At 36.9% G+C, this 21,522-nt stretch overlaps 1 protein-coding gene across 1 annotated transcript in view; it reads left to right on the top strand.

Annotated features, from left to right (window-relative positions):
• The first annotated feature begins 15,530 nt into the window (after positions 1–15,530).
• Positions 15,531–21,522, top strand: part of LOC106956425 (prickle-like protein 2) — a 48,462-nt gene continuing 42,470 nt past the window's right edge. The window contains exon 1 of the mRNA XM_015047256.1: positions 15,531–16,007. The gene's annotated coding sequence lies outside the window, so the exon portion shown is untranslated. The remainder of the gene's footprint in view (positions 16,008–21,522) is intronic.

The following is a 21,522-nucleotide window of genomic DNA, read 5'->3' as shown; positions in this document are numbered from 1 at the left end:
GGGGCTGCAAAAGTGAAGGTAATGAGCTGACCTTATTAAACACAGTGTTTAATAATGAGAAAAAAAAAATCCTCTAATCTACTGGTTAATTCAGTTTTCCATCTTTCTGCCCATGGTTCTTTGGATTTGTCTGCATTTTTCTGGACTGAATGTCTTGCTTAGAATTTTGGACCTTGAATTTAGGTTTTCTTTTCATTAAATATTTTTGCGACCTCGTCTGTCTGCATTTGAGTGTTCACAAACACACCAGTGACACTGTTACTTCAACAGAGGCATGCATGCCTGATCCTGTGTCTCCAAAAGAAGGATTTTATTTTTAGTATTAAAATAACCCTAAAAATAAATTATCTTAGAATCTTGTTTTATATGTCACAAGCTACACTTATAAAACACTTTGAAGTGTATATGAACATATTTTCCAGAAAAAAAGACTACTTCTGGTCATAAAATAACCAATAGGGAAAAATAGTAGATGAGGCGCAAACTCTATTTGGAAAATTGTTGCACCTGTCCCTGTTCTGCTTCAGATCTGGAAAATAAAGTCTTGAAAATCAAACATATCCATTGTTGCACAAACTTCTGCATACATACCAGCAGTGGGCGCTGTTTGCCTTCAGCACTCCCCCATTAAAATTCTCTGTCAACATTCTGCTTCATTATCGATTCCACAGGAATCAACTGAGGCAATGTTTGCATCTTGTTGCTGAATTAGTACCAGCCCATCTAGGGTACGTGTGGCTGTCCAGCTGGCTCTCTTTTAATGCATTATTCACATGGTCAAGGATGCCGAGCCTCAGCTGAGCAATGGCTGTTCTGTATCTGATGCATGTCTGTGTTTCTAAATCAGTATCCTTCACACCGCTGCTATTACTGTGTGGTGACACTGTGTATTAAATGGATCCCTTGGGCACTCCTCCTCATCAAAAAACGCTGATCTTTCTCGAGAAAAGACATGTTGGACCTTTTAGTATTCTTAAGTACGGAGGAGATGAGGTCAGAGGTGTTGTTAATGTTTCCTTTAGTGCAGGAAATCACATCATTCTGCATCAGCAGCATCTGATCTCACATGAAACCTCCATGGTCGAACTATTCTTGGCACTTGGACCTATTTTTACATGCTAGCTGAACCCTTTGTGTGTAATCACATAACAGCTGCATAAACCACATTCGCTGGGTTGCTCCCGCTCCTTTCTGTTGCCACGTTCCTTGATTAGCCTTGATTTACCCTGCCTTGACTTTTTTCCTCCTTTGTTTTTTCGTGGCGTTTCTGTGGCTACTTCATACCACCTATTGTTCATGTTTGACAACTGCAAAGAAATTAGCACTCTTTGGCATGATTCATCATCTTTCAATCGACTGGTTGCTAAGGCGATGAATCCGGGGTGCATGTGCGGAGCACTGAAATCCTGCAGAGTGTGAAGAGTAATGGCTTCGGATTGACACACACACACACACACACGCACACACACGCACACGCACACACACGCGCACACTGATTTTTACACATGTGGAGGGAATGTAACTACACTGCCAGGCTGATCCTGGCTGGCAGTGTTGGAGGGTTTTTCAAGAAAGCCATCCCAGATGCTGGTGGATGAACCTCAAACTGAGCACACAAATGTCCCCCTCATCAGCAAACACTTTCAGATACACACACGCAGATCCACACACAAGACACCTCCCCCGTTCTCATCTGCACACGTTCACACAACAACGGCTTCAAAGCCACACATATTCATTGGGCCTGTCTAAATTCCTGTTATCATCTTTCATAGGCTAACCTATGGACTTTGAGGGAAACTGACTTGTTAAATAGTCATTTTGTTTAGGCTTTACTCCAATTTTGCCCTGACTCCATGATCTTAAGCTTCCATAGACATTTTCTCTCTCTCTCTTTTTTTATTTTTGTTTTTATTTTGCCATTCAGCCAAGTGACGTTTTTTTTTTTTTTTTTTTTTTTTACAAATTTGACTCCAAAGAAAACAGGGATCTGCACTGTTGAAGTCGTGGAAATGGTGGTCAAAACCCAAACTAAGATTCATATTTTATTTTATCTAAAGTGAGGAGCTAATATGGAATTCACAAAGAATTATTTGCTTGAGTAAAAATACTATAGTTTTATGATATCATGCTGCTAAGACATTTAAAAAAAAAAAAACAAAAGTCAAACAGCATTTCTTTCTGATATAAAATAATAAAAGTACAGCTGTAACAACTTTTATATGAAACATTTAATTTCATTCTGGTTATGAAGCATAGACAACAGTCATACAGAACATACTGCCAACAATGTTAAAAGTGCTTTTTTTTTCAAAATCTTGGACCAAAAATATATATAAAAAAATAGTTTATTAAATAGTTGGACTATCTGCTCAGGTGCTTTTCCTATTGCCATTAATCTCATCATTTTTTTTCCTGATCTCCGTGACGAAATGTTTTTTTAGTCGTGATGGAAATGATGCTATAACAGAACCTACGCAAATAACTGGGCCACTTGAAGTTTGGCAGGAAAAACTGATAAAAGAAATCCAATGCCAACCTCAAACAACGACACATAACAACAGAAGGAGCAGAACTGACGACAATAACAAGGATGTGACAAAGAAAAACTGGAAACTTCCAACTAAATTAACACCAGGTCTAAGCAGAAGAAAGAAAGTAAAACGAACCAAAGCAGGTCTGAACATAACTTAACACAGGATCATAAGCTGACACTCACAAACACAACAACCTTAAACATGCAGCAAAAATACTTATGCAGCTCTGTTCAACAGCTTGCCACAATTCAGTCCAATTTTCCACCAAAGATTAGTTTTTCATGAGCTGGCATACTTGTACATTTTGAAGCCATTAATTATCAAGTCGATATAATTCAGCATGATTAGCAGAGAGGAAGAGACGATAAAAACATTTAACGAGAAAGCACATCAGAGGAGTTGACTCTCCAAATTTGTCAAGTGTTGTTTCTAGTTTCGAGAAGTGAAGAGGGGGATAGAGTTTCAAACATGTCCCTCCTAATGAGAAGGCGGGGCCAGGACAGTGCAGAAGATGATGGATTAGGCTCCTGAGGGATGAGACTGGGAATAGACAAGAAAGGCTTTGCACCCCATCTGCTTGGGAGCCTTGAATATTATAGAAAACTCTTCACATGACCTTGATTTATAGATCAAACCTCTGCCAACATTTGTTATGTAGATCTGTGGACATTAGCCGTCAGTTTTCTGTACCAATTAATTAAATTTAACTCAAACAGTTTATTTTTCTCTCTGTCTGTCTGTCTGTCTGTCTGTCTGATCTTTGGACATCAAAAATATTTTCTAGAGGCTAATTACCTAAAACAACTGCTCTCATTTACATACTAGACTCTAAACTCTGAAGTTATCATGGAAAACATGGCAGAAGCATTCACCATGCCATCACACAAAATTTTGTAGCCAAAAGTTTCAAAAACTAAATCCAGTTGGGCTTTAGGGTCGAAACCCTATTATGCCTCCACTTCCTAAAAGCAAAGATGAGACCCCGATCTTCATTTCTGATCATTAAACTAGCATTAGTTTTCTTATCTTTATTTTAATTTAGTTAAAAGGTATAAAATCTGAAGAACTCGAGTTGCTGGTCATAAGAACTCCTGCTTCTGGATGTTTTTCTACCACACTTACCACACTTTCACCTCTCTGACCACTTTCCCTCCATTTCAGTTTCTGATAACTCATTCATCTAATAATATTTCTCAGCTTGTACATTGTGTACTTGCCATGTGTCAATAGCATGAGACTGCTGTTATGTTACCTTTGCTTCTCTCTGACACCAGGTCCAAACATGAAGGCACTCATGGCTATAAATGGTGCAGTGTTGACGCAAGACTTTCTAAGTTATTCATTTCTACATCGTGTTGACAGAGGACAGAGTAGGAAAGCAGAAATATCCTCTGAACCTGTTTATGTGTTAAGGTTAACATTTATCAATAAAATCAGACGTCCTAAACCTCCTTTAGTGAAGCAGATGATTTTTAGTGAAACAAACTAGTGACACACAAAAGCACGTACTTCAATCAGCCGCCATAAAGCTGATGATGCTTTTATATCTAGGGTGTCATGCAGCTTTCATTTTCAGGTACTCTTTACATGGGTTTGAAAGCCGCCGATTGCAGAGTCCCTCCTCTGTGAGGGTGACAACTGATTACAGTTCAATCTAATAAATGTTTACTGCTGTTGTTCAGGTTTGATTAGTTCATAAATTGTCCTATTTTATTGTGGCTGTAATGTGAATATTTTTTAACTTTTTCTTTTTGGTATTTTCACAAATAAATTGAAGATTTCATGAACTTCAAACTTTGCTAAATAATCTTTGACATGACCTAGTTCAGTTTTGATCTATTAAGTTATTTAAAATTTTATCTAGATCTCATTGTGGTCCTACGGCTGTCTGCAGAAAATCACAGCTTGGTGTGGAACAACCAATCAGAGCCAGGAGGAAGGGCTTAGCGCTGTCAAATTTTTTGTGGTTTAGAAAATTGACGGCACCCCCACGACACATGCCTGTCACCTGAGCATAACAAACTACAATTTTATTTGGCAATGTGACTGGGACGTTACTATTGAAAAGTAAAATAGGGCCAAGTAATTCTGTTCCACGAGAGTGGGTAAATGTGCATGTGCATTATTTATTGCAGCCGGCGACAAAACATTTGTCTTTTCCATCAGTCGTTGGCTGCATGTCAATAGTTAGAGAAAAAAGGTTATTTTGGGGGTAAATCAGCTGCAAAGTTGGGCTGTTTTGTTCATAATTAAGTTTTTGTTCATAAAAACTTAATTAGAAATAAGTGTGTCCGTGATTGTGGCTTGTTGTATGAAAAGTTTCTTCTGTCTGTGATTCTTAGTTCATTCTTTCATGGGAGACTGACAAGTTTGACTTGTGACTCCAAAGATACTGGATGGCGCCTGGATTCAACTAAAGAAACTTGAACTTTAATAATAATTTCATTAATAATAAACTGTTAATTATAAATATTAATAAATACATAGCTGGAAATTTGGATTCCCAACATCGTGGTCAACCACACTATTAATCATTGAATGTACTTAAATGTTTTTTTTTCTTCTTTCTTTTTCTCACTTCTTTCACAACCAGCTGACACAACACCTCCACAAAGTTCTTTTGATCATTTAGGAGAAAAAGCTAGTCACTGTCTGCTGTGTGTGTGTGTGTGTGTGTGTGTGTGTGTGGGGGTGTGTGTGTGTCACAGATTTTTGGGCGCTAATGTCTGCTGATCTCTTGGTTCTACATTGTGCCATTCTGCCCAGTTAAACACTCCAAAAATCCAGCATCTCAGCTCTTGGCAGCAGCACAGACTCAACTCGTGCCTTATCCTGGCTTTCAATGGGCCTTCAACTGCAAATGTCGGGCTCATTCATTATGTTCAATTTGTGATGAGTCTGTGTGTATAATTTCAATGTGTTTGTCTCAACACTAAAATATAATGATGTAAGAAAAGAATATAAAACAGCTCACTATTCCTTTGGTTATGACTTTGTTCACATTAGTAAAAGATCTCAAACACACTGACATGAGAATGATATTTTCCTTGTTTATGTTAAAAAAAAAGAGAAGAAGGGGTAGAGAGAAAACTGAAAGCTAGTCTATTCTTTGATTTGTCTTCAACATAAGCTCTTTCAACCTTACCTAAGGGAACTGTATAAGTAATTATATAGTTATTCAAATGTAAACTTTATTGTCGTGATGAAGGGATGGCACAGTTTTTTTATTAACTGTGGTGCGATTTATTTTATTATCAGAAGATGGTATCGCACCTCTAGTTAGGCTGCAGACTTCCACATAAACGCTTTATATACACATGATAGTGGTTTAAACATTTAAAATAAATCTTACAAGAATTTTTGCAACATTTTTAGATTTTAAAGATTGCATTATTATTAATAAATAAAATGAGAAAGGCAGTTTTAAACTAAAACAGCAACTTCATAAAACATCTGTGCTTCAATTTTTGGCAAAGTCTTCAGCTGTAGATTATCTCATCTCGTCGTGAGTGCTGACATTTAGAGGCATTCAAACAGTATTTGTCAAAAACAAAAATATAAAAATATGAAGTCTTCTTGTAAGGTAAGAGAAATGATATAGTCTGTGATAGTTTGTATGACACTGTATGTAATTTTAGGCTCCTTTTCAAGCCATTCTCAAAATAGGACGTGTTTGGTTTGACAGATATGAGCTATGGATTGTTCTGTTCTTTGTGGGGAAAAGGAGGTGGTAACAAGATGGGGACCATGAAACAACCCAACTGAAAAGAAAATGGACTTGAATATTCCATATAAAAATGACCAATGAAGAATAGCTCTAACAAGGTTAGGGTAACCTGATCTGTCTGCTTGTAAAGTAACTTGGTGCTTTAATATCTGACAGCCATAGACATGAGATAAATAGCATGCAGGTATTACAGTTTTCTTTCTCCTATTATAAAGCAAAGAGTGTGAAACACTACAACTGAGCCACAGAAAAAGCTTTGTTATATGGGAACAAATAAGAAACTTATTAGGTGGACAAATTGGGGACTAAAAAGAAATTACAATTACCAATTAATTAATTAATCCTTGAATAAATTCTAATTCTAATGAAAAGTTGCTCATGAATATTTATGGTACATTAAATGTAAAAAAAAAGAAAGAAAGAAATGAATTGGGGGAAAAAACTGATAATCCACTTAACCTTATCCCTCTCTTGAGTAAATGCTTTGAAAGTGATGATTATTTAATGATAAAGTGATGACAATTAAATCTAAAACATGAGGCAGAGTTCACTGCTTTTTATTATGACTGATTTTTTTTTAATCGTTCATAGCAGAGGTGTTTTTAAATATATTGATGTCTGAACATACAATACTCTATAAGGAATACAATATTCTGTTTTAATTAATGATAAAATCATTATTTGTTAATTACATAGGTCCTAAATCATGGTTCTTCTTCTTCTATAGAAAAAAAATACTTTGCAGTAGAATTTTATAAGTAGTATATAATTTGTAATATAATAGTTTAACTGGTAATTTACAAAATATTAATTTTGCATAAATGAAAAATTTTCCAGTCCTTAATGACTAAGGGCAGGTGAATTAGCTAAAGTTTCTTCATTTGTCCCTTATAAAATATTCATAAAACTATGCCAACTTTATCAATTACATAAGCATAGAAAAGTCTGTAAACATAAGTACAGACAGGTTCAGCTGCACAATGCACAAATGTTTACAGATATTTTGTTGGCCTTTCCACTCAGAATCGCGCCTCGAGTGGATTGGAGGGTTTTGAGTTGCAGTCTCGGAGCTCATTCTGTATGTGAGAACCAATCAGAGAAGATTTATTGCCCTCGCTAACAACCAAATTGCTGTATTATAAAATAAGCAATCTAATCCTCAGATGTGGCTCCTTCTATTACAGCACTCTCCTGCAGAGAGACTTTATTCGGCACTGTATAGAAATATGAATTATGCTTATTTAGCTGTACGTAGAATAATTCAAACGTACGTAGAATACGTACAGAATTCTACATATTCTGTACGTTGAATAATTCAAATATTTACAGCTTAAGTACAGAATTTTTATTTTTATTTTATTTTTTGCCTGTGTCTTTGTTAGATATATAATAATCCAGCACTTGTGGCAATTTATGGCATAGAAATCTATTCTGTTTTCAATTGTGTTTAGCCATTGTTTTTAACCATAGTAAAGTAAAATAAAGATGCAGAGGGTCTCCTCAGTGCTCACCCAAATGTTTTTCTGAAGGTGTCTGTGGACACACAATACAAGACGTGGCTGTTTGATGTTGAGAATTCAGTCATTGTGTTTTTCTGTTTCTTTTTTTTTTTTTTAAATCAGTAGTTATGGGAAGTATCATTCAGCTGCAGTTATAGTTAGACTGAAACGTCTAAATTACAGAATGAAAGTAGCGGTAGATTAGACAACCAGAGCTTTTGAGAGAAAAAAAAGACCTTGGAGGTTTATACACCATTATTTGTTTCAAGTGTAGCTTCCCAGAATTACATATCTCTACCTGATGTTTTTGTTCTGCTGAAAACAGCTATAGCTCTTAAAATTTCAAGCTGTGGAAAACAACCTGTTTAATATCCTGAATCTGCTTTATTACACACTTTTTTATTTCAAGTTAGCGAATCACTATTTTTCAGTGTGCTCATATATAGACTGGTGTGACATATATAGACTATGTCACATGGGAATGAATGAAAACAATGGACAGACATTGATAAGTAAGAAGAAGCTACTAGTATCCTCTGCATTTCCAGAACTAGAGCCAAACATGGAGAAGAAGCATTCAGCTTCTGTGCACCACAAATCTGGAAAAAACTTCCAGAAAATTGTAAAACAGTCGAAACACTGAGTTCCTTTAAATCTAAACACCTGCCTATATGGGGTTGCTAACCAAGATTTTGATGTATAATGACGGCACTTTGAAAAATATAATGTTTCAATTGTTGATATTTGTGTTTTTATGATGTAAAGCACTTTGAACATCCTTGTTCCTGAAATGTGCTATACATATACAATTTAGGTGCTTGATAATATTCATAGAGCAAAAAGAAATTTGTGTAATATCTATTTTGATTATTGGAAATGCATTGTTCGTTTTACTGCAAAAAGAATCTGATTCACCTGAAGTTTTCATCCTGTGTTTCCTTTGGGCCCATAAAAGTAGATTATCTGCCCTCTCAGCAACTCATCTCGTCTTTTATTGTTGCCGTGCAGTTGTGCATTTAGCCAGCAGGGATCGATGGCTCATGTCCTAATGGTCTTCAGCATCAATAGATATCACAGAGAATTAACCCTTTAAGCTCCTTCACTTGTGCTAGGTCTTTGTAAAAAGCAAAGCAAAATTCTAACACTGAGCAATGCATGCGGCTCGAAGGGGCGCAAGCACAGTGACCTGATAATAATAATTCCTAACTAGTTGTCTGAGCTTTATAGGAAGTTGTGGGAGAGCTGGCACCTATCTCCGTTAGTGATTGGTTGAGAGGTAAGGTACATCCTGGACAGGGCCAAAGTCCAACATATGACATGTGTTTATACTTACAGGCTATTTATAAAAATGACTCAATTACATTACACTTCTTAAAAACATTGTGTTTTGTGGTTTGACAGTTGTGCAGTCGTTGGAAAGGAAATGCACCTCTGGCTATTAGCTTGAAGAAAACACCAGGCCACACACCTAGAAATTATCATGGGATAGAAAACTGGTGCGGTAATTGGAAAAGGGACACTGGGACACAGGTCCATTTTAGTTTGTAAATGTTCACACTTTCTCATCACAAAATAGAGCAGGCAGGAACATACTATGTGATGTTGAGGGTCATCTATTAAAAGAAGAGTCAAACAAACGCATGATGAGCACAGCGTGTCTGTTTTACGCAAAGGAGATGTGTGTTTTTTCCAGTATCTTTGTATGTGTACTGTGTTTTCGTTTTATTTTTTTTGCTATAGCAATGGCAGGCCTTTCACCCTTTGAACATAGTGTGAATTACAGCTGGTCTCAGCTGAATAGAGGAAGGATATTATTTATTTATTTGCTAGTTTATTTTTGTCCTCATTTTGGTACCCAGGAATGATTATTACAGTTTCAACAAACATCTTTTTTTTTTTTTTTTTTTTTCAGTTAGTAATAAAAGCAGGTTTTGTCATAGGTAACATAGCAAATTATAATGGTACAGTAGTGATGAAAAAAGACCTACACTATTTAAATTCTAGGGTTTTAGATTATCTCATTTAAAAAGTACAGCAGTAAACATTTTTTTTTTTTTTTGCAAGGTTTGAAAGTATATAATTTTTCTCCTTTACAGTGAGGGCTGGCTGCTGGATCTAACAACTGTATGAAAGAAAAAAAACTCAGATTTAAATTGTGTGTTTTTTTTCTCTCTCTTCATTTTAGGCAAATCCTGTATCATTTATCTTTATACATTTCTACTTTTACACTAAGCAGCTGTTTACATTGTGATTATTCTTAATACCAAGCCGTGTGTTTGTTGTTCTAGGATTTTGAGCACAGATGTTGCTCAGCATTTGTTCATGAAACAATGATGAGCCACTGAGATAATCAAGGCTAATCAAAGCAGTTTTCTGGTTCTTTCGGATCTGTTCTTGTCTCTTCAGAAAAAAAAAGAAAGTCTTCACTTGTTTAATCACTCATCTTGTTGCTGTCTAACCTATGAACAATGAGGTAAGTTGTGAAAATTATGAGTCACAACTGACCAGTTTTTAAGTACATTCAGCAGAAACTAAGCATGCGAATGACGTTACCTGCCAGCAGTCATTTTATTATGTCCAAAAATAGTGTTTTTTTGCAATCAGTTTTTAATGTCTATAGTGATTTCTATCATCAACAAAAATGCAATACATTATGGCTAGAAAGATGTTACTGCTGCCTTACCTGCCAATATGCAACAACATTAAAACATTTTAAAAGTAAAACCATAAAGGTCAGAAAAGGACAGGATCTGCAGCAGTTCTCCTTTGGCTAGCAGTCATCTCTATTCTCTAAGGTATTCTCTTTTCTAAATGTAAGCACTGAATCAGATCTTAACACTGAAGAGTTTAAAAACTTTCCTTAAAAAGTTGCGTCATCACCTGCAGTCTGTGGATTTGGTCAGGATTTCTTTCTGAGTTGCTGTTCACATATGTCAAGTTTCAAAACTTTTCTAACAGAGGGCGCTAAAAATTTATTTTGACCTGTTAACGAATTCTTTGGGATGAGCTTTGGAACTTGAAGACACCATAGGATTTACACGCAGCGCCTAAAATGTTGCACCAATAACCCAGTACTAGGGCTGCGAATATAATCGATATCTTCATATAGTCGATGTTAGAAAAATGAATTATTCAAAGATAAAGATTCAAAGTGGACCACTTACGCCTCTCATCGCAGTAAACGTCTGTCCTGGAAAATACAGACAAACTTCATTCTTTCACATTTAAGACCCACATAGCACAGGTTTTTAGAAACACCATTCTTGTCAAGATGAGAAAAAGTATATCAGCAGCTTAAGAAAAAGAGGATCTGTTCACGGATTGCAATGTCACTGATTATTTTTAAAGTGTTGCCCTGGTAGGATTCTTTGCTATTCTGTGCTGTGGTATTCCTCTTCAGATAGCTTTCATCTCCATCACTTAAACAAAAATAAAGTTGGAGTTTACTACTGCAAAGGTATTTCTTATCCTGAAAATGGAAGTTCATTGTCATTTTTTCCTAAACTTTTGTCTTATTTCCAGCACACTTACATATATATTTTTTTTAAATTGTTGATAATATTTAGCCTGTCATACGCATTGCTTCTCATTTAGAGAACGTTTTGTTTTTGTACCTTGTTTCCATGCTGACACAGAGTCTGGGAAATCATATTTATCAGACTGAGAAACCTGGTTGCTCAAATCAAACAGGAAGCAGGATAACACACACTGTAGCAACATTTCACCATCATTCTCATTATATCCTTCCTCTATTGACCTCATGACCTCAGTGCTCACCCAGTAACATGGATCATTAAAATGCAAATATTTCTCTTAAAATGCAGCCAAAACATATACATTGTACACACATACGTGTCGCTGGAACAGGCACCGGCACCTACAAACCCACACTCGGTTACACCTTAACAGAAAGCCTTCTGGGGGTCCGTTCCCTTCATCTATGTCATTCCTGTCACCACACACTGATCCAAGGGATAAAACCTTGTGTCACACTCCTCCAGAGCCACTGAGTCATTCCTCACCAGCAGAAAGCAGTGATGTAGGACAGAGCTTTTCCCCTTTTAAGATGGTATCAGCCTTGGTGTTCCTCAGGGGGAGCAAAAAAAAAAAAAAAGAAAAAGAAAGAAAAACATCCTCTTTGGTTAAAAAACTGAGACAAAGAGAGAAGAGTCCCACATGAAGACTGAATACCTGGAAACACACACACACACTTTGGATATGTTATTTTTTTCTTCTTCTTTTTTTTTTAAGTCATGTTGTTATAAAGTAAAAAGTCACAGAAACAACATTGCAGATTATTCAAAATAAATCTGCTAATAATTTAATAAATCTGCCAAAGTAACTGATACAAGTGTGCTAATTTGGCTTTTCAATTGCCACTAATTGAGACATCATTGTGAACAAGAGCGTTTCAAAAGAAGAGTGCCTCTACCTTTAATGTAGAGTGGTGCAACGATCTGCTTTAAAACACATTTCTGTCTTATGTAATGCTTTTTATTTCTGCTTACAAATAAATAAATAAATAAATAAATAAATAAATAAATAATCTGGAACATCTAAGACTGCCTGACATTTTTCTGAGACATTTACTTGACAAAAGTTTTTGTATGTCATAGATGTGAGAAACAATACTCCATTAATATTAGGCAATCCGGAGGAGATGAGTAATGTCTTCACATCTCGGCTGATATTTTCAAGTCTCCGATGTAAATGTCAAGCACAGTTATTATGTGGTTGTCATGCCATCTTTCTCTATCTGTTGGATAGAGCTGCACTTACAAGGTCCTGTGTTGTGGTAGAATAAGCAGAGCCCTCTTGCAATTTTGCATCAGACTTCAAGGCTAATATCTTGCTCTGCATGTTTTTTAACCCTAAGCCTTATGTATTCTACATTACTTCAGTACTGCTCATACTTTAAATTTCATTGAAATAATCTTCCTAAATATTTTCTAAAGTGCACTCAGATAATTTATATTTTGAAAATGAGGATTAAATTAAACAGCAAATGTTTTTGTCTTTTCTCGATGCTTTCCAGAGTTTTGTTTAAAGAATTCCCTCTGCTGTGCAGCAAACATCCAGTATTTTGCTTTTGTATTACCTAAGGTTTTATCACAGTACTCTGGTTCCCTTCTATTCAGATGTAACAGCATGCACCATCATACTATTGTGCATATATCTAGTTTTGCAAAGGTGTTTTAGACGATGGAGTTTTAAATAAATAGCATTCTACCATTGCCTTATCGTTTGTTTGAGATTATTTCCTATTCTGCCACAAACCATTTTCAAATAATGAAAAATGTTGTAGCGTTACAGCACCAAATCTCTGACACTAGACAAAATGCACATGCACTACAGTGTATTCTACTCAAATGACTTGATAGGAACAATAGCTAATTTCATGCAACACAATGCAAACATTTTCTCTGCACTGATGAAAATAAACACATCTAGAAGGGAACTAATCTGAACCACTAAACTTTTGTTCACTTGCAGACTGCAGTGATGCGGTTCTATGACGGATTCAATTTGAATCAAGCAACATAGAATAATTATTTAAAAAATAACCCACTTTGTTCAGATTTCTGTGCTTAGTTTTACCTGCACAGAGCAGACGTGGATCTTTGCAAAGTTCATATAAACATGCAATGGCGCTGTAACAACTATGACAAACAGAACATTCCGACCCGCCCTCTGCATCAACTGAGGATAATAATAATAATAATAATAATAATAATAGATTTTCCAAGTATGTGATAGCTTTGCTGAGAAACAGTTGATATACATCATAATTTGCATAGGATTGCAAGGCCGTTCTGAGTCTGTGACCAAAGAAATTACTTAAAATGATACAGTGCAGCTTTCCTTCAAGAGACAAACCGCCTCTGTTTTTTTCTTCCTCTGATGTTTCCCATTTCCTGCTGTTCTGTTCACAGTTATTGATCTTGTTAATATTCGTTCCCACCCTCTCACTTTAGGCTGAAATTGTTTCTCCTGCTGGACAGAAGACATGTGTCCCTGACAATAGGCCACCACAGCTTATAGGGCTCACAATTGTTGAAGAGTTATTTTTGGGGGATTATGGTTATTAGCTTACAGTCATTGTGTAATTTACTGTACACTTCACAGGCGTACCAAAATCCCTGAAGTTTTGACTCAAAATAAATGCGTCTCAAACAATCATGATTTTATAACCAGTGATGTTAACAGTTATTTTTATTTTGTAACATCATGTGCAGAACATCTACATTTGTGCGTTCATGTGGATGCAATGGGGAAATGTGCCAGCCACCAAGTTTGTTTTTTCTGCATTCACATTAGAAATAAGAAATAACTTATTTTACACAGCAAACAGACAAAACCCAAGAGTGTAAAAAAAAATGTCCCTAAAGTCCTAATTAGCAGTGGCCTACCATGGTACCCAGTGGGTCCGCTCTTTATCTCAGAGAAAACGCTGAGGTTAGTGAAAGATAATGAAAAAGAGTCCACCAAGGTATTATCTCGGTGACCTTTTGTGGACACTGTATCCTGCTGCTTAATGCATTATGGCCAATTAAACAGCTCTATGCTTTTTCTTTGTTCCACACATCTCTATTGTGGATTGTGCATTTAATTTAACTAAAGTTGATCTTCGTGTATAGAAGGCTTTATGATTATATTACCTTTTGATTTGTTTGAATTATTTGAATTGTTAAAAATAAAATAAGATAAAATAGTTCACCAAAACCACTGACTGGAATATTATTTTGTCTTCCAAAGACAGTTTTCAATGTTCTTGCTTTGGGATTTTTTATTTTTTTATTTTGGAAAGTTAAGACATCAGTCCCCAAGTAATTATTTTATTATTTTTTCATAATTTCTACCTATGACTTTTTTTTACCTATGACTTTTTTTTTATTTTTGTTATTCTTCAAATGAACCAACCAGAATGTAAATCTGACAATTGCTTCTTATTGCTGGAAAAGAACAATTGAGAACAAATTAAACTGTAATCTCATGACTGAGAAGCATTAAATAGGTAGAAAATGGGTTTCAGACAAAGTCCCATTCATCAATCCCTGTTTAAGTGGAAGCAGTAAATTTAACTTCTGGTTCTTTTTATGCTCTAAATAATACCTCCTACTTCCCAGCACACGCACATCTCTGTGATTTATTGCGTAGGTCTAAATTACACAGCAGCCTAAGATTACAGGCCCCAGTTACCTTCAGTTTTTAGGGCATGTATGGGGGGTTAGGCCAAAGTTTTACTCAAAAGTGGCTGAGGGTCTGATTGAATGAATCACATACCAGTGAGTCACGCTTTCCAAGTCATGTAGCGATCAACACTGCACATTTCCAAATACATACATATGTAAATATGCGGCTTTAAGAAATGTTTGACCAAATAAAACAATTGTTGCTCACCAGGTATGACATTAAACTAAAATGAAATTACATTCACAGTGCAGCGCTGACACACTTAATTTAAAACGAGTCTGTTACTGTTTGCTTCGATCACTTCACCAAGAATGTCAGGTCCTCCTGGACAATTCTCCATTTCATTTTCATCTCCTTATGGGAGTGCATAAATACTCCTGTTATTCTAATCTTCGAGCTGTGTGCCACCGTTTGATTGGCTGACGGCTGATGACTCATTTCAACAGGCTGGTGTGGGGCTGGCAAGAAGAGGGATGGGTAGGCGGTTGTGAAAAGGGGGAGCAGAAGGTGGGAGTGAAGCCCCCCCCACCACCACATACGCCTGCATGGGCACTGGTGCGCAGTGTTGTTGATGGAGCATGCCGTTTCTCGCATCACAATACACAACACAAATACCTGCAACTTAATATATAAAACCACTTCTAACCCTCCCCCAATACTTCATTCCCTCAGCTATTGTTGTCTTTAGCCATACTTGGGGAGAGATACTGCCTACAGGAGAGGGAGGAAGAGAGACTGATCAGAGAATCTGCAGCCCCCCAACCTTTCCTCCTTTCCTTCCTTCACTCTGCTGCTGCTCCACAGTCTGTGTGAAAGACGAAGGGAGGGAGAGGCAGCGGAGGAAGAGCTGCTGTTTGTCTCTGAGGCGCGGAGGGAAGAGGAGTGAACTGCGAGGTGCAGAGCAGAAACCAGTCATTCTTCTGGTTCATGCCGGTGTGACCAACTCAGCCTAGTCTCTGCGCACTTCTGCCACTGTCTGAGCAGCCTCTCTCTCTCACACACACACACTCTCACACACCACCAGGAGTCTGACATCAGCATCACAAGCAGGTAAGTCGGGATGAAATCAGATTTAAACAATGAGCTGCTTCAGGCGACGATTCATTATTATTGTTTAAATATTTTCTGATTATTTTGACTGTTTGCAACCAATTCCACGACTGACTGCTGTCACTTGCTATAAGATGAGGTGTATCTACCTTTGTTGTGCACGTTGATGTGACAGGTGTGGGTGCTTCTTTCTTTCTTTCTTTTTTTCTTCTTTTTTTTTTTTTTTTTTTTTTTTTTTTTTACATGTGCATGATCGCTCAGACTTGGAGGGAAGTGTTGCACCTTCCTGAGTTGAAATGTTCATATTTCATCCTTATTTTTTACCATGTGTGAATCCATGTGTGTGACTGGGTTTACAGGGAACATGTTCTGGCTCCCTCACTGATCTCTCACCGGTTCTCAGAAGCAGACAAACACGAGAAAACACAATGTAAACAGTGGCGTCTCAGCTGCCGTGCTTAAGGCAGACTACAGTATCTGCTGGAATGCAGATTGAGCAGCCCGCAGTGGGTCTGCGTGGAGTTTAGCGACAACTGTCAGGAGGAGCCACAGGCTTTTGCGTTTTTCACTGTTTTTCCTGAGCTTAGTGGAAGCTTTTGGTACAAACTGCGCAAGAGATTTTCTGCAGTCATTCTTAACTGGTGTGGCTTTGACACAGTCAGAAGACAAGGTGGTACAAGACTAAAATCATTGCTGAGGCTATTATGTAATAACTATTAAATAACTAATTTAAACAAAAGATTGCTTTTCTGAACGTATGTCAAAAAACTAACCCTTTCTATGCGTCATAGCACTCGTTGATTCCGCGCATGATAAAAACCTGTGCTCTGATTTAGCACCTTTTCCTCCATGTTGTTTGCTGCGTAATCTCAGTGGGTTTAATGGCAGCTCTGTGTTTACTTCAGAATCCTGTGACATACCACTTGTTGAGTTCACTTTTGTTTGAAATCTGAAAGTAAGTCCCATGCTGCCATTATTTATAGCACTTCATAATTTCTTCAAAGTGAAGGTTTTAAAAGAAGCGAGTTGCTGTTTGAGATTATACAGAAAGACATTTAACCCCCCTGAGCCATGGCCATGGCCTGAGCCGCCTTTGACAGGGAAAAAAACAAAATCCCTGAGGTGTTTGTGTCTTTCACTGAATGCTGCTGTTGTTTGCCTTTGACTGTCAATCTGTCACAGATTGTGATGCTGAGGACTTGACCATAGCTGGTCCCCCACCCTTCAGTTTAACACCCCACCACCTCCACGCCATCAGTCCATCCACTCCTCCATGTTTCTCCCACCAGGTTTTAAAATGTTTGTCTCCTCGATCTCGCCGCGCGCCTCCCTCCACCCCTCTCCGCTCCGGTCGCCACAGAAACGGCTGATTCAGGAAGGGTGGGCGGGTGTCTCTGAGCTCTTGCTGCTTGCTCTGCCCCATGCGGTGCTCTCACAGTACATTTTTGCTCCTGAGCTGCTTTTATGGTCCTGATATGCTGAGAGTTCAGGTGGCTCAGTCAGATGTTACACAACTCCCATCAACAACACAAAACCTGCTTGTGCAGTTACCTCAGAGTATTATTAAAATGAAATACTGTATTTCATTCAAATGAAATAATAAACTGTCCTCGAACAATTTCTGAAAAGTTTGGTTGATTTTTATGATTCTGACTAATTTGGAGTACTCATACATACTGTGCTGTGAAAAGTATTTGCTTCCTTTTGCTTTTGTCATTGTCAGATATTTCAGATCATTAAAGGTAACATGGGGTAAATACAAAACACATTATTCAAATTATGATTTCATTTTTTTTAAAAAGCTGTCCAAAGCAACCTTTATATATGCGAAAAAGTAACTTAACATAATAACTGGTTGTACCTGTATTAGCAGCAGCAAATACCATCAATCATCTGTGATAATAAAATATTATGAAGCTTTTAGGTTCAAGAGGAGGTTAGATTCCACCAATGGGAGGTTTCAAGTATTAACAGTATCTTTATTGGCTGTAACTTGGAACTTTAACTAGACCACTTCAAAACCTCAATTTGGTTTTGTTAGAGCCTTCCACAGGTGCACTTGCTTGTGTACTTCGAATCATTGAATCATGATGAAGGTGCTATTGAATTTATGGTCAAAAACCTAAGGTCTGATATTCCCTTTATGGATTTTTTTCATAAGATAGCAGAATGGCTTCATCAATTATGAGTTATCCATGTCATCATCAGGCCATCGCATTACTACCACTATGTTTAACTGTGACCTGTGTAGGTTTTGCTGGGTACACACCCTCTAAAAAGTTCCACTTTTCTTTTCTTGGTCAACAAAATTATTTTCCTAGAAACAAGACATTGAGATTTGTTTTTTTTAGGAAATGTTACAGAGCCTATTATGTTGTTTATGAACAGCAGTGATTTTGGTCTCAACTTCTCCTATTGCCAAGATTTTCTTTTTGTTGAAACATGAACACCTTAACTAAGGCAAGTGTTGTTCTGGGCTCTTTTGTGATAAGTCATTAATGTTCTCTTGGATGCTGGTAGACTTAAAAAGGTTCATTACTGTTCCACATTTCCTCTGTTCATGGAAAATAGCACACTAGCTGAATTTCCATTACAAATGTGCACAAAACGTCAATATTCCACTGTCGAAAAAAAAAATGCAATTGCGATATTCCCCATTAAATAAGAAATGACATCACACTTGAATTAGTTTGTTCACGTTATAGGTCATTAAAAACATGCCAGGCCATGATCCTGTTGTTTTGTTCTTTGTGGTTTGTGCCACTGGAAACATCTGGTTGCTGATCATGTGACTTGTGTAATGCGAAAAAAAAAGTGTTTCCATCGCAGTTTTGTGAGATAAACTGATTTTGGTACGGCCAAAAAAAAAAAACATCTTATTGATAGATGTCGATGGGGGTTTATCAATAAAGGTTTTTTTTTTTTTCATAATTGTTGAGTTTCCAAGCAAATTTATTTTCAAAATGTCAAATTGCACAATTATATGGTCAACAGAAACACAACTAGTGTGATTCGTTGAAGTACAAAAGCCTCAGCAATAACTTTATATCTCTCTCCAGACAAGATGAACATTATTACTTTGTATCTGATCTGTTGTTGAGTTTCTTTTTGATTGTGGTCAGATGAGTTGCTTTTAGGAATCGTTTGGCCAACTTCTTGTAGTAAGACAGGTTTTGTTTCAGTGATTTCTTAATTTCACAGGAATCTGGCCTGTAAGAGACAAGTCAGGTTGAAGTAATCGTTCCATAAAAACGGCTAATGACAGGTAATTCAAGATTTAACACATGGTGGATTACCTTTCACATAAAGCCTAGTTGGTTTGGATGACTTCTTTTGTCTAAAACAAAGTATCTTTTGAAAACTGCTTGTTGTATTTACTTACATCGTTCTTGTCGGCGATTACCATTTGTTTTAAATTGAAAACATGGAAATATGGTAACAAAAGCAAAATTAAATGTAAAAATAGAAATTTTGGGTGGGGGTTCCACAATACTGTACATGACAGCTGGGTCAGTGACACAGAGGGTGTTTTCAGAAGTAGTTCTGAACTGATCAATAATGCAATATACCCAGCTAAGTCATTTAATAATAGATATGCTGTGACCTTTCTTGTGGATGAGGTTGATAAAACAGAGTAAATGTGACGGAGTGCCGTATTGCAGTTAAAAAGATGGAAACTTAGTTGGTTCAGAAAAAACCCATTTGCCTTTGTGATCACATATGAATTTATCAGAAGTGGCCTTCTTGTTTTGTGTCGTATTGTTGGTTTTGTGATATTTTTATGAAGCGCTCCGGTTGCCTTGGTGATAGTTTGTACAGTAGCTTCAAGCGCTGCCTTTTAGAGACATTGGTGAGTGGGAAAATGAAACCTGTGTGGCGCTGCAGTCAATTCCAAACAGGACGCCGAGAATTTGTCCTGCTGTGCCTTTTTAAAATTAAAATGGGAGACTTGTGCTCAGGGGAGATAATAACAAGGACCGCCTTCATTTACTCAGTCGTGTTACATGGAAATTGGGCTTTTGATGTTTATATCTTAAATTTACAAGCATTTTGTCGATCACGCAGTCACAGTCTTTTCAGTTCATTTCTATTACAGGATGACTTAACATAAACACTTCCTTCAGATATTACACTCACAATGTCACATTAAAGCCGTCACAAGAGGAGTATAATAACCATTGTAAATCTGTACATCTTAAAGTATTTCACTCAGTCTTCCATCTGTGTAAGAATGTTCTTTCTAATTTTTAAGAACAAAAGGTACAAGTCGAATGCTGTAGTTTTTTCCTCCCTGCAGTGTTCTGCCATTACAGTCAGCGGTGACGCAGCTCCAGACTCATCCAGCACACTGCAGACCCGTCACAAGACACAGCTAGAACAAAGAGCACACACTGTCATCTAAGAGAAGAACTCAACTCACAGGCCGCCTTCACACAACACATCAGATAGAAAGGCTGACATCAAGTGTGATGCTGTACCTGATTTGCTCATAAGTAAAGGAAGATCCTCTGAACATCACTGATGGAAGATGTTCTAGTCACTTCTGGCACGTTGAAATTATGCAGTGATTTAAACATATTAAATACATGTTATCCAAAAAAAAAAATGTATAGAAATACTGCAACTGTAGAGTGTGATTCGAAATCTGTGTCCGACTACAAACTAGTTGTCCAGCTAAATGTTATAGAGAGGAAGAGGAGATATCTACTTTGGACAAAGTGGCTTCTTCTGGGTGTATTTTCAGTTTTTGGTTTAGTTCTGTATGTCTTCTGATGACGTACAAAGATTTTACTTTTAAAATCGTTTTAAATTATATTTTAAAAGTAAAATCTAATTTTCTGTAAGTAAGGCTATTGGGAGCCTCTTTTGATTATTACAAAGTGCCTTAGGTTAGCAACATTTAATCTGGTGAACCTAAATAAAATCCAAGTTGCCTTCATATGTTACATATGAAGTTATATAACTCAAAGCTGTATTATGTCTTCCTTTAAAAAAAACATTTGTACTGTGAGTATTAGTAAATTCAAAACACAAAATAGAAGCATTATTTTATATATCATTAACTGTTAAGAAGATTAGCAAGTTAGAATCTTGGTTAAAGTATCCTGGTTAGACGGGTAATAATGGTATTATAAAACTTCAGAAACTTATGCGGGTGACCTTTTTGTTAACCTTGGCAAATAAAAATGAGCCACATAACTTGTAGAAGTAAAGGAAATTAGTTGAATCATGTTCTGTTAAATGTCAGAGGTTCAGACGACCTGATTTGATTTCCATGGGGAGTGAAAGGTGAAATATATTTATCCTGCAGCCACTTGTTACCACAATCAAGCTCCCTTTGAAGTGGATGTAGGATTGCTCCCCATGGCTCTTTCCTGTCTGATGACTAATGTCCTTCCAAGTGCTAAACTAAAGCCCCCAAACTGGTAAGAATAAACCAGTCATTAGCTTGCTCATTACCGCTTATTGTAGTGCTGAGATTTCAGCACTGTGATTCGATCTTACCAAACTCCTG

Source organism: Poecilia latipinna, unplaced genomic scaffold, assembly GCF_001443285.1.
Source record: "Poecilia latipinna isolate Pla-1442-1.1 unplaced genomic scaffold, P_latipinna-1.0 Scaffold816, whole genome shotgun sequence".
Taxonomy (NCBI): domain Eukaryota; kingdom Metazoa; phylum Chordata; class Actinopteri; order Cyprinodontiformes; family Poeciliidae; genus Poecilia; species Poecilia latipinna.
This window is presented reverse-complemented; position numbering and strand designations above follow the sequence as displayed.